Genomic DNA, 12,535 nt, shown 5'->3' on the forward strand with positions numbered 1-12,535 from the left:
ACAAACATTAATGATTATAAGTTCTCTTTTCCTGTTGTGCATTTTATTGCCCTGCCTATGCTACTAGATTCTATCCAAGGAAACACTGTTCAGTGTAGGTGGTCAGAATAGTGGACTATTGAACTATTGGCATACAGCTTATGTATTAGATTCAAGTATATATTTATATCTGATATGGACCAGTGATATCGCAAAGTTTAGAGGTGGTCAGCTTCAGAAGTTTTGTTTAACATAGAATCATAGAATAGTTTGTATTGGAAGGGACCTTTCAAGGTCGTCTAGTTCAACCCCCCATGCAAGGAGCAGGGACATCTCCAACCAGATCAGGTTGCTCAGAGCCCCATCCAACCTGGCCTTAAATGTTTCCAGGGATGGAACATCCTCCACCTCTCTGGGCAACCTGTTCTAGTGTTTCACTGCCCTCATAGTAATTTTTTTTTTCCTTATGTCTAGTCTAAATCTACCCTCTTTTAGTTTAAAACCATTACCCTTCATCCTATCACAACAGGCCCTGCTAAAAATTTTGCCCTTATCTTTCTTACAGACCCCCTTTAAGTATTGAAAGGCTGCTATAATGTCTCCCTGAAGCCTTCTCTTCTCCAGGCTGAACAGCCCGAAGTGTCTCAGCCTGTCCTCACAGCAGAGGTGCTCCAGCCCTCTGATCATCTTCCTGGCCCTCCTCTGGACTCGCTCCAACAGGTCCACATCCTTCTTATGTTTGGGCCTCCAGAGCTGGATGGAGTACTCTGGGTGGAGTCTCCCAAGACCAGCGTAGAGAGGCAGAATCACCTCCTTTGACCTGCTGGCCATACTTCTTTTGATGTACCCCAGGATACATTTGGCCTTCTGGGCTGCGAGGACACAGTGACGGCTCCTGTCCAGCTTTTCATTCACCAGTATCCCCAAGTCTCTGTTGATAGGAGTGCCCTCAGTCCCTTAATCCCCCAACCTGTGTTGATACTGGGGGTTGCCCAGGGTGCAGGACGTTGCACTTGGTCTTATTGAACCTCATGAAGTTCGCATGAGCCCACTTCTCAAGCTCATCCAGGTCCCTCTGAACGGCATCCTATCTCTCAGGCGTGTCAACTGCACCACTCATCTTGGTGTCATCTGCAAATTTGCTGAGGGTGCACTCCATCCCACTATCTATGTCATTGATGAAGATGTTTGTTCTGGCTTTTTTAGTGAGGGGGGGCCTAAGGTGGTAGCTTCTGTAGGAAACTGCTAGAAGTCGCTCCCCTTTGTTTAGTGGACTCGGCCGGGCCTAGGGTGGACCCGCTGCTGGCCAAGGCCGAGCCAATTGGTAGCAGAATGTCCCGTGAAAACACCTCTGCGATAATGTATTTAAGTAGGGGAAAACAGAAAAAAGAAAAGAGGAGAAGATGTGAAGCAGCTGAGCGGGGGCCAGAGAGGGGGAGGCACGAGCCTCATGGGCCTTGCAGGCCTCACCCTCTGGCCTCTCGCCGGGCAGCCAACTGGGCCCAACTCGGCCCGGCCTGGCTGCAAGAAGTGGAGAGGAGATGAGAAGTGAGTAAGATGTAAAAAGGATCCTGAGAGGTGTCTGCCAGCCTGTTGTGAGGAATGGCTGCAGACGCCAAGGTCAGTGAAGAAGGAGGGGGAGGAGTAACGCGGCTCCTGGCCAAGATTCCTCTGCAGCTCGTGGTGAAGACCATGGTGGAGCGGGTTGTCCCCCTGCAGCCCATGGAGGTCCACGGAGAGGCAGAGATCCACCTGCAGCCCATGGAGGACCCCACGCCGGAGCAGGTGAAGGCCTGAAGGAGGCTGTGGCCCGTGGAGGGCCCTCTGGGACAGCTGTTCTAGAGGAACTGCACCCCATGGAAGAGATGACCCACGCCGGAGCAGTTTCACGAAGGACTGTGGCCTGTGGGAGGGACCCCACGCTGGAGCAGAGGAGGAATGTGAGGAGTTCTTCCCCTGACGATGATACAGCGGCGTAAAACAACGTATGATGAACTGACCGCGACCCCCATTCCCTTTTCCCCCCTGTGCTGCTCGGGTGGGGAAGGTGGTAGAGATAATGTTAAGCCCGGGAAGAGGGAGGGGTGGGGGGAGGTTATCTTGTTCCCTGTCTCATTCTCCTGCTAATTTTAGAAATAAATGAATAGTTTTCCCCAAGTCGAGTCTGTTTTGCCCATAATGGTAACTTTAAGGATTTCTCCCTGTCCTTATCTCAAACCTAGAGCTGTTTTTCCTTATATCATCTCCCCCTATTCTCTCGGAGGGTGGGGGGAGCGAGAGAGAGACTGCGTAGTCTGGTCCCCATCGGGGCTGAACTACGACAGTACCTATCCCAGTATGAACACTTGAGGGACACCACTTGTCACCATTTGTTTAGGCTAGTTCTGCATTGAGGTACAAAAAAGATTGAAAAAGTTATACTCTAGCTATGAAAGTAGTTCCCTTATGGCACAGTGTGGTATGATGTATATGATCACATGTGTCCAGCTTCATAGATAAAGCAATATTCATGTGTTTAAAAACTGGTAGTTAGAACTATGAGTTGGTTTCTTTTGGACCAGAGACTTCCGCGACTTCACCATTTTTCTCGGTGGTCTGGACCTAATGTTTTCTTTCTGCCCACTCTGTAGGGAGAACTTCCCCAGACATCCAGACCTAAATCTGTGTTTACCAACTAGAGGTCCCAGTGTTCACTGTGATATATCTAAAGACTTGTTTGGTCATATTATCTCAGCAGTGGTAGTACAGTTTACAATTTATTAAACTCAAATTTCATAATGTCATCCTAATTCAGTATAATAATATTGACATCATCTGAGTAAGCATGTAAAACATCTCTTGGGAAGCTTGTAACTTTCTGGTATTAGAAAAGGCTGTAATAGTAACAAAACAGAGATTTGGAAAGGAACAAGCAATAAAGAGCCTATGTTTTTAATAGTCTTCAGAAGTTTACATGGCAAAAAAAAAGACATTAATGATAGGAAAACTAAGGTTATGCTATAAAACTGTCACACCACCAAGAAAAGCAATGGAAAAAGCGAATAATTTGCTATGATTAAAAAGAAAAACAAAAAAGCCCTGAGGTAGGTGCTCTGAGAAATGAATGGCTTTTGACTTCAAGGGGTGGATGTTATTCATGCAGATATACCAGAGGAGAGGTTCAGGACAATGAATAATGAGTCATCCGCACACAGGATCTGTGGCTTGACATATTGGCAACCCAGATGGGAAGGAAAATGTAGCCTTGCCTTTTGTCTGTAAACATTGTTACCCTTCTGTCTAACATAAGCCCAGTTTCTTTTCCTGGTTCTGCTTAGCAGCTCCCCTGACAGCAGCAAAGCTTTCTGGTCTTTCATTGATGTGAGAACACTGGCCCCTTTCTCTTAGATGCAAGATGCTGACACTAGAGTATGCAAAGTACATTAGGTAAATAAGACATTAGAATATATTGAATAATATAGTTGTTAACACTCCAGTTTAGACCCATCTCCAAATCTTCAGGCCATTGTCCATTTGATGGCAAACAGAAAATTAATTAGAAATTATTAATTCAATTCCCAGAAATTGTGACAAAACAATCTACACTAGTCTTCAGATCATTAACTTTCACCTGACTGTCACACAAGTTTTGTAGAGTTTTTACAGAATATCTTAACTACTAAAGAAGCACCATAGTATGAGCAGCACTTTGGGACAACAGGAACCATTAACTGAATGCTAGCAGCTGAGAAGTTCATGTTGTTATATTTTATTTTCTTTTTTTTTTTTGTTTAAATTAAAGGTTTTCCATTAGGAACAGTAAAAAAGTGTGGTAGAGTATAGTAGAATACAGATAATTTTGTTGCATTTAAAGTTTAAGTGAGAAAACTATGTAGAATATAGCCAAACAAAAAGTGAGAAAACACAAGCATGGTGAAGTTGACCATTATTAACAGTATCACCAACTGGAATAGATTTAAAAAAAAAAAAAAGAAGTAAATGCTGCTTTATGCTGTAGAGACTTCTCTGTAAAGCATGGAAGGAAATAATCATTTTTCTCAGAGTACCATCATGATAGTAACTTCTTGGACAGATTGAATTCTTATCCTCTGACAAGCTGGAGTACTAGTGATATAACCATAGCTTTTTAGCACCTCTTCAAGTATAGGCTCCAACTCATATCTTGGACCTCGAGGCAAACCACAGCTGCCAGAGAAAGTTTATTCTTATAAATTTTCTTTTAATTTACTTTTAACAAATTCAATGCACAATCTTAAATACTGTTAGACAGCTGATTTGTATTTTGCAATAGTAATGCACTCATTTGAAGAGATTTACTTTGTCCAGTTTAAATACTCAAACTATCGTAAGAAAATTCTACTAGCCAAAAGGATTCATAAAAGATATTTCAAGCCTATGATAAAAAAAAAGTTAAATTTACATTTGCTGCCTCCCAGCATCATGAATAATGCTCCTGTTGACTTCAGGATTTGAAGGATTTAGCAGAAGATTTATAATTTCACTTCAATAGATAATCCTGCCACATATCAAAGTTACAGTGGCTGGATTTTTGCCCATACTTTACATTTCCAATGTATAAATATAGATATACAGAGATAAACAAAGGGCTTCACACTTCAGAGCTGTCTCTTGGGTATTTTGTACAACTGAAACATATTAAAAAGTGTTTAAGTGTGTATAATCTTGATGTGAATGGTTAGCATTCTTAAAATTGCACTGGGATGTATATGTGAGAATGTGAAATAAGAAATGTTTTAGTAAGTGTGAAACTGCTGTGTTGTACATTTTCTGATATATTGTCTTTGTTGTGTCATCCACATTTTTCCCAATTTCAAAGCTATGGAAAAAGACCAAGATCACAATCTCCTCTCTGGCACAGCACTGTTAGATTATTGCGCTAGTTACTCCGATTCAAAACATGCCAACCTTAAAAGAGTTTTTCCACTAACTTCAGAAATACATACAAATTTTGACAGAAAATTGCTTATAAAACACTTCTGTTATTAGTTCAGGAAACGAACCGCTGGCCATGCTGGCTTTTATTCAGCATCACTTGTGACCAAAACAGAATCTGTTATCCAGTTGTGTGCAAGTTCCAACCTGCAACTCAGACCTTGTGTATTATGAAAACACTGTTTATAATTGCTGTTTCTTACATGCACCTAACCTTTACTTAGAAGTATCTCTACTTCCTGGGCCTACATGGACCTTACACTGTCGATGACTTCAGGATGTTGCCACTGTACAAAGTCCTAAATATTGTCCCTTATTGTGAATGCAGCCCAGTGAATTTTTCTGGCAGCTAATCAGTTGGCAGTCAGAGACAGACAAATGACATTTTAGTCTGACTTCCAGTCTGCATTTTGATAACATGCATGACTATAGACTGTTGAAATAAAAACTTCTGCATACTAGATTTAAATTGTAATAGCCATAACAAGTGTACTACTTTCATCACCACTAGTCAAGGGCTGGATCAATTTCAGCGCTTTCCCTTCTCTGTTAAACAGCAGTGTTTTTCAGCCTGGCTGTCAAAGTGAGTTCTATTGCTATCCTAAGGGCTAGTTACATGGTCATATGACTCTTTACGGCTTCAATAAAAATGAACTTATGATGTAGAATGTTGTTTCCATTTTATTCCTGTGTATTCATGTAGTGCTGTTTGGGTGACTAAAAGTGTTCATGTGTTATGTATTGAGCATGTCTTTCATTTTTGCAAAATCATATTTATGCCATTTCTTGCAGCTGACAGAGGCTTTGCCCTTGATTAAGTGTTCTTTCAGCAGAACACGTAAAAGCTTGTTGAGGTAAACAGTGGTATAGTTTTATAACCCTTCTTCTTCTATGATTGTTTTTAAAAGACATTGTTTTGAGAAGCCAGTGTGGCTTTTTGTAGATCACCCCACATTTTATAAGTTTATGATGAGGAAACTGCAACTCACCTTTATTTCTGCTTTTTCAGTTCCATTTGCAAACATAATAGGTATAACTAGTGACACCACTTACTACAGCCACCTCCTGAGTAAGCATAACGGTTCTGCACTTTCAGTAGTTTAATTTAGGGTGACAGACTGCAAATAGAGTGAAGGCTTTCCTCTATTACACTCATCACTGTTTTATGTTCCAAAATGGGGAATGGTCTTAAAAAACAACATTCCTTATGCCATTCCAAAGGGAAAATACTACAAAAAACCACTATGGATCAACACTTGCAAGTGTTCCTCTGCTCATTATGGGTTAACCCATGTAGAAAAGTTTTGTCTGAAGGACGACCATAGTATTTGTTCTGGTGTGACCAGAAGCTGTAACACTGGGCTTAAACAGAGGAAAAATAATTGCCCTGGAAGTCAGCATGTTTTCTTTCTGCAAGCTGCGGTGCAAAAAGCAGTAAAAAATGAGAAGAGGATTTAATAACAATGGAAGCCTACACCTTTGCTGTCTGCTAACCTCCTCTTGACTCCAAAGGCAAAGACTGCTTTCCCACAAGAAAGAACTTCAATAAGCTACAACTCATCAGAGTAGAAAGGTTCTGCCTGACAACTAGAGTTGGCATTCACAATTATTTTAACAAGAAACCAACAATGTGTATTTTTTGCAGTTTCTAGTGTTGCTAAGAATAAATCTGTACAAAAGATTTATTACTTTTATAAAGAAAGTCAATTGAGCATGACAGTAATATATGGTTCCAAGAAAAGTTTAACTCGACTAAACTGAGACTCGGTAGGACATGTAAAGAGAAGCAATTCCTGTTATCAGTTTTAATGAATGCTATTAAGTGATAACCAAAAAGAAAGGGGAAAAAGATTAGTGACTGCTCAGAAAACATCCTTTCCACTCCTCTAAATTATCGTGACACCACAATCTTTAGCTGTGGAGTTAATTTCCTCAATAATTACATTCTGCTTAGAAGTGTGAGCACTCAGAAGCACTTGCTTGGTATGCCTTCCCCAGGGAAAGGCAAAAACCAGATCTTTGTCACCACAGTGGAATTGCAGGGAATGCAAAAAGATCTCCTTTTGCCCCCTTTTCAGGCCCTATAATGTTTATTGACACCATCCAGACCCTATACACAGAGTATGCATCTCTACTGCAATTTGCCTGGCAAAACTGTTCTCAGAAGCTATCAGTGACATCTAGTCAACGGAAAGGGTCATTCTGGAAGGACTCAGATGACCTTTTAAATTTATTTGAGTAAGATAAGTTCTTTTTGTCCCTTACAGAACAGAAAGGGAATATAACTATGTTATTCTGGTTTTATTATTTCAATTTCTGTTCAGTTGGATGCATAGAGTATAGACTATACCATCAAATTAAATCTTAAATGTAATTTGCCACCGTAAGCAAATATATCCGTATATCCTAAACCTATGTGAGTATTGTCTTTGTGAAAGGAAAAAAGATCTCCAGTTACTTGCCATACTAGCCATAGTAACCGTGGCCGATTGACAGTGTTGCTTCTCCACAATGGCAGTTGAAGGGGTACATCTTCAGCCTTGATCTCTGTCATGGAGATTTAGGTACACTCTAAAGAGCAGTATGTTAGGGCAAAGGAGGATTCCTTTTGCAATACCACACAACAAGAATCAAGGGTACAATATGGCTCTGCAGCCAAAATTCCCCTCTTTTCCTTCTTGTGAGTTCTACCATGAGAACAAGGCTCAGAGGAAGATAGACAGCTTCATGTTGTTAACATACAGAGATGGCATTCCCAAGAAACTACAAAGTACTGTCTCATTTATGGAAGCTCAGTGAAAATTACAACCCTAGGCCAGTGGGTGTTGGACCTAGGGTCCAAAAAAAAAAAAAAGTTAATATGTGTATGAACAAAAGCAACCTTACAGCCTTCTAGGAAGGCAGAAACTAAAGCAGTGTCACTGATGCCACATTTGAGTGATGAACAGTATCATTTGACAATATTCATATCCTGTCCCAAATAAACAAACACGTCAGGACTCAGTCCCCACATATCAAGATATGTGGTCTCATGTGGTGCCTGATCCAAAAGTCAAGTAGCCTCACCATTACCTGCAGTGCTCTCCACAGATATTGGATCGAAAGAAGTACCTTTGGATTGGAGCTGACAGAAATGTGATATGTACAGGTGTCTCTTTAAAAAAAAACCAAAACAACTGAACGAAAAATATTCAAAAGGCTGTGTGGTGACACTATGGGATAATAGCTCTCACATGGGTTTTCCATGGACATTTACAATTTCTGTTTGGGGAACATCAAATTTGCAACATTGCCCACTATTTCAGTGTGACTATTATTTGGAGAAACATATTATGAAACCAAAGATTTTTAGTAGAAATGCCATTATTTCCTGAGGTTGAGCATGACAAAAAACCACTACTAAAACCAAAACTTTGGTAATATCTTAGGAGGGACACTTCTATGAAATGAAAGCCTCAAAGTCCTCTACACAATGAATTGATATCTAGTTTCCTGGAGCTTATGGTAAAAGCACTAGAAGATTCATAGAAATTACGGAAATCCTTGACATACTGTTTGAAAATGCCAGACTGTCTTCTTGCATGCTCTGGCAGTGGCGTAACGTCCTGTAGCCCAGGACTAATGCCAAAAGAGAAGCTGTCTTCTAAGCTGGCTGTTCAAGGCCCCCCCACAGAGGCTCCAGCAATGCAGTGGTCCTAAGATGAGATTCCATCTCTAGAGTTTGGAACAAAAATCTTAGTAACTAATTTGCTATGTAAGTTTCTAGCTAGTTAGCAATCAAGTAGCAGGTCTATACTTGTCTAAGCGTAGAACAAGAAATGGGTGGCTACATCTCCTACCAAGGAAAGAGATCCCTTCCAATGTCAGGACGCTCTTCTCTGTCTGTTGCCCCATTTATAACTTCAATAAGAAAAAGGAAAGTAAGAAAATGCTGAATGTCTACAGGTAGTTTACAGTTTACATTTTTGGTATTTATTTTTCATTGACATTCTTGTCAGCTTACATTACTAGGTGTACATGTTATACAAACTAAAAACTATCGTAGAATCATAGAGTCATAGAATGGTTAGGATTGGAAGGGACCTTCAAAGGTCATCTAGTCCAACCCCCCTGCACAAAGAGTAGTTTACCAAAGCTTTGGAGAACAAGGACCAAAAGCAGTATTGGAAAAAAAAAGCCTAATTTAGATACTCAGATTGAGCGTTTGATAGAAGTAACTTCAGTACATTTCCATCACAGCCTATACTTACTTTTATAGTCAGTGCTCAGTTTGATGTGACTAGCAGAGTTTAAGTGCTCTGAAAGCCTATTTGCGTTACTAGCCACTTTATCACTTTGATTTTTTCACCTTAGTATCTTAATGTTCTCTTCACTACCTTTTCCCTTAATTTTCTTCCATTCACATTCTTAACTATTTACATAATATTCAGCTCATGTCTTCTCATGAGTTGTTTCTGAGTATCAGTCAGTCATGTTACACTGTCTTCTATTGGTCATGCTATAAGAAATGTTTCAGAAACATCAAAATTCACAAAAATAAAAATACACCTTTCTGAAACAAAACCCAAACCCAACTTATTTTTTTAATTAATACTGCTGGTATTTTAAAATAGAAAAATACTTTTTTTTTTTTTTTTCAAACAGATGTTTTAACATGAATTGGTCTAGCTTGACGAGTAGCATGTGTACTTTGGAAGAAAGTGAAGAAGGTAGAAGGCTGGAACTGGCAACCGAAAGTCATCAGAGAAGCTGCAAGAAATTTTCTTATTTCTCTCAAAAAAGAACAGTAGTCTTGGGATATGAATGATACATAAACACTACAAGGGAGTTTATGTGAAGAAAAATCCAGGACTTGTACAAAACCAACAGAGGGATCTCCTTTCCCCACTACTAGCTGCTAAGAGGAAGGCCACAACATGCACCTTTATACTGTGCCATAAAAGAACAGATATATGCCCCAAAAAACATTCTCCTTTTAGATTTCCAAAGATCAGTAACATAAGCACAGTGTATCCCAGAGTGAGAACAAGCAGCATCTACTCTACATAACACTGAGATCCAGTTCTTGGCAACCTGATAGCTTCAAGTTATGTATATATAGATTTTTTTTTTTTATATGGCTTTACTCCTTGAAGACTAATAAAGATTTTTTCCAAGTATTTTTCTTAATGAGTAAAACCATGCTCTACTACTGCAGCCAACTCTGATTCTAGCCAAAAGTGAAATTCCCTTGTTGAAACCAAACACAGAAAGGGTAGTGGTCAGCTGCAGTACTGTTTTCCAGTTGTTATGACTTATTAGAAGTGTCTTGCTGCTACTCCAGAATATGTCCAATCCTGATTACCTATGTCTTTGCAAGTCTTCTAATCCAATGCCTCACTAAGGCTCAAGTTAGATCATGTTCAGAGAGACCGATTTCACTTATTGCTATAAATATTCCTCTTGGTTTTAATTTACACTCCAGTCAAAGGATACCTACCCCATACTGGTAAGTTTACTGAAAGAAATTCACTTCTGTCTTTTTGGTACTTGTTCTTAACTTGCCCTGCCACAGAGACGTCTTGGTTTACAAAAACATTTGAGAGAGAGATATAGACTTCTTGAACGAGTAAAGGTGAACACAGGCAAACTGAAAGGGTCTGCCTCTATTTTTCCTATTTATAATGGTCTGAGTTGCTTGTGTATATTTCATTGAATCCCTAATTCTATTACTGCTTTATCCAGGCTGTTTATATTTGCTCATTAATGAAACAGTATCATGACTGAACGTGTGGCAGCCACAGTAATTAGCAAAGCATCTCCTTCCATTCTTCAAAATGTCGTCAAAACACTTGCTAGGAAACAAACTCATTTTCAGTCTCTACTGCCATTTACAGGGTTTCAGGCACTGATGATAGCTTGTCTGCTTAGTTTAAAAGAGCTCTTGATATAACAGAACCTGACACTGTTTACTTCGGCCTATTATGTCTGCTGCATTCACTGAATGCTTCAGTGGAAAAGAAAAATCGAAAGAAAGCTACTCATTGTAATGCCAGCTGCTTTTTAAAAAAAGGAAATCAATTTTTGCTTCAGCTCAGAATGTACTCAGTAGGCCAGAGTGACCCCCACTCCTGATGTCAACAACAAAAGAATCTGCTTGCTTTTTTCACAACAATCAGAAAACAGCTAAGGAACATAATTGAAAATGTAAGATTAGTTTTGTTTTAATTTATGTTCACATTAGTATCTACTAATGCAGACAGTATCTCAAAATCGAATGACTGCTATGTCATAGGTTGCATGTAGAAACATGATGAGAAACAAGGGCATTTTTTGAACATAATACCTCATTAAAATTACTTGTCAGGACCATTTTGAGGCTGAAATAATTAGTTACGTTTCATATTTATAGCTGCTATCATAATGACTTTCTGTACTGCCAATTTATTATTTTATGGCCAGCTTGTTTCAAATGCAGTTGTCTGAGAATGACAATGATCACAATGTTTTACATATTCATGACAACCCTACATCTATGTCATTCAAAACTTCTTGCTATACTGAATGTCAAACAAATGTCTTTCTCTTAATATTAATTTTCATATAAACTTGTTTGCATAATGTGCATGAGACTGCATAAGCTTAATCATTATAGTAATAATAGCAATTATTATTACTCTGGTAGTGTAGCCATGCACAGATCAAAATCAGGGCTTTATTGTCCTAGGCTGCCTAGAAATGCAGAGTATAAAAGTAGTCTTTGCATTGAAAACCTTACAATATAGATAGCTAGAAGTCAGCAAAACAAACAAAGCTCCTGGATCAGTAAGTGGCATACTAGGCACCTCTGTTCCATGGTGTCCACTAAACTCGTAAGGATAACTCCATCACTAAATATCTTAGCTTCTCCAATTCTTGGCTTGTGTTTGTGGCTAGGTTAGAGAGATATCAAAACAGTTTCAGCTCTAGTGACTGTTCCACAGAAACAAGAGAGGGAAAAATACAAGCAACCAATTTTTTTTCTCTCATGTTCAGAAAATAATTATTGTAGCACTTCATACCTTTAAAGCACTATGCAGTCTTCCCAGTGATGCAGTCTGGTTTATCAGACACAGAGCCTGTGCTAACTTCCATGGTGTGCACCAGTGGTGATACATTTCATTTTGTAATAGGATTTGCATTACTCCCTTCAGGTGGAATTCTCATCTTTTGAGACGGACAGCATACATTTGTCTAAGTCAATCTACGCTCCCTTACTGTCAGCTGAAAGAAACAGATTAGATACATTGCACCCTAAAAGCAGTTATTTTAGGTGTCTGCTTTAGGTTAAGATGAATAGTACCCTAGAAGGACCTATTTTTCTACATTAACTATAAAGTTAGCTGGAATGGACGTTCCCTCCTACCTTTGTGCTTTCACAGAATTTAGTTTTGTTTTCTCTGGTTCAGTTATTAACTTAATTTAAGAGAGAAATCACTTTTGCTAAATGTTTATAATTGTCAGAATTGCCCTGAATATTTTTGCCCGCACACTTTTTTTTTTTTCCTAATGAAAAACAAATTTTTAACTTTAGAAAGTTAAGCTTTTGACCCTTAGGTTAAAAAGTTTAACAGCTTTTCAACTT

This window comes from Chlamydotis macqueenii, chromosome Z (genome assembly GCF_036417535.1).
Source record: "Chlamydotis macqueenii isolate bChlMac1 chromosome Z, bChlMac1.mat, whole genome shotgun sequence".
Lineage (NCBI taxonomy): Eukaryota > Metazoa > Chordata > Aves > Otidiformes > Otididae > Chlamydotis > Chlamydotis macqueenii.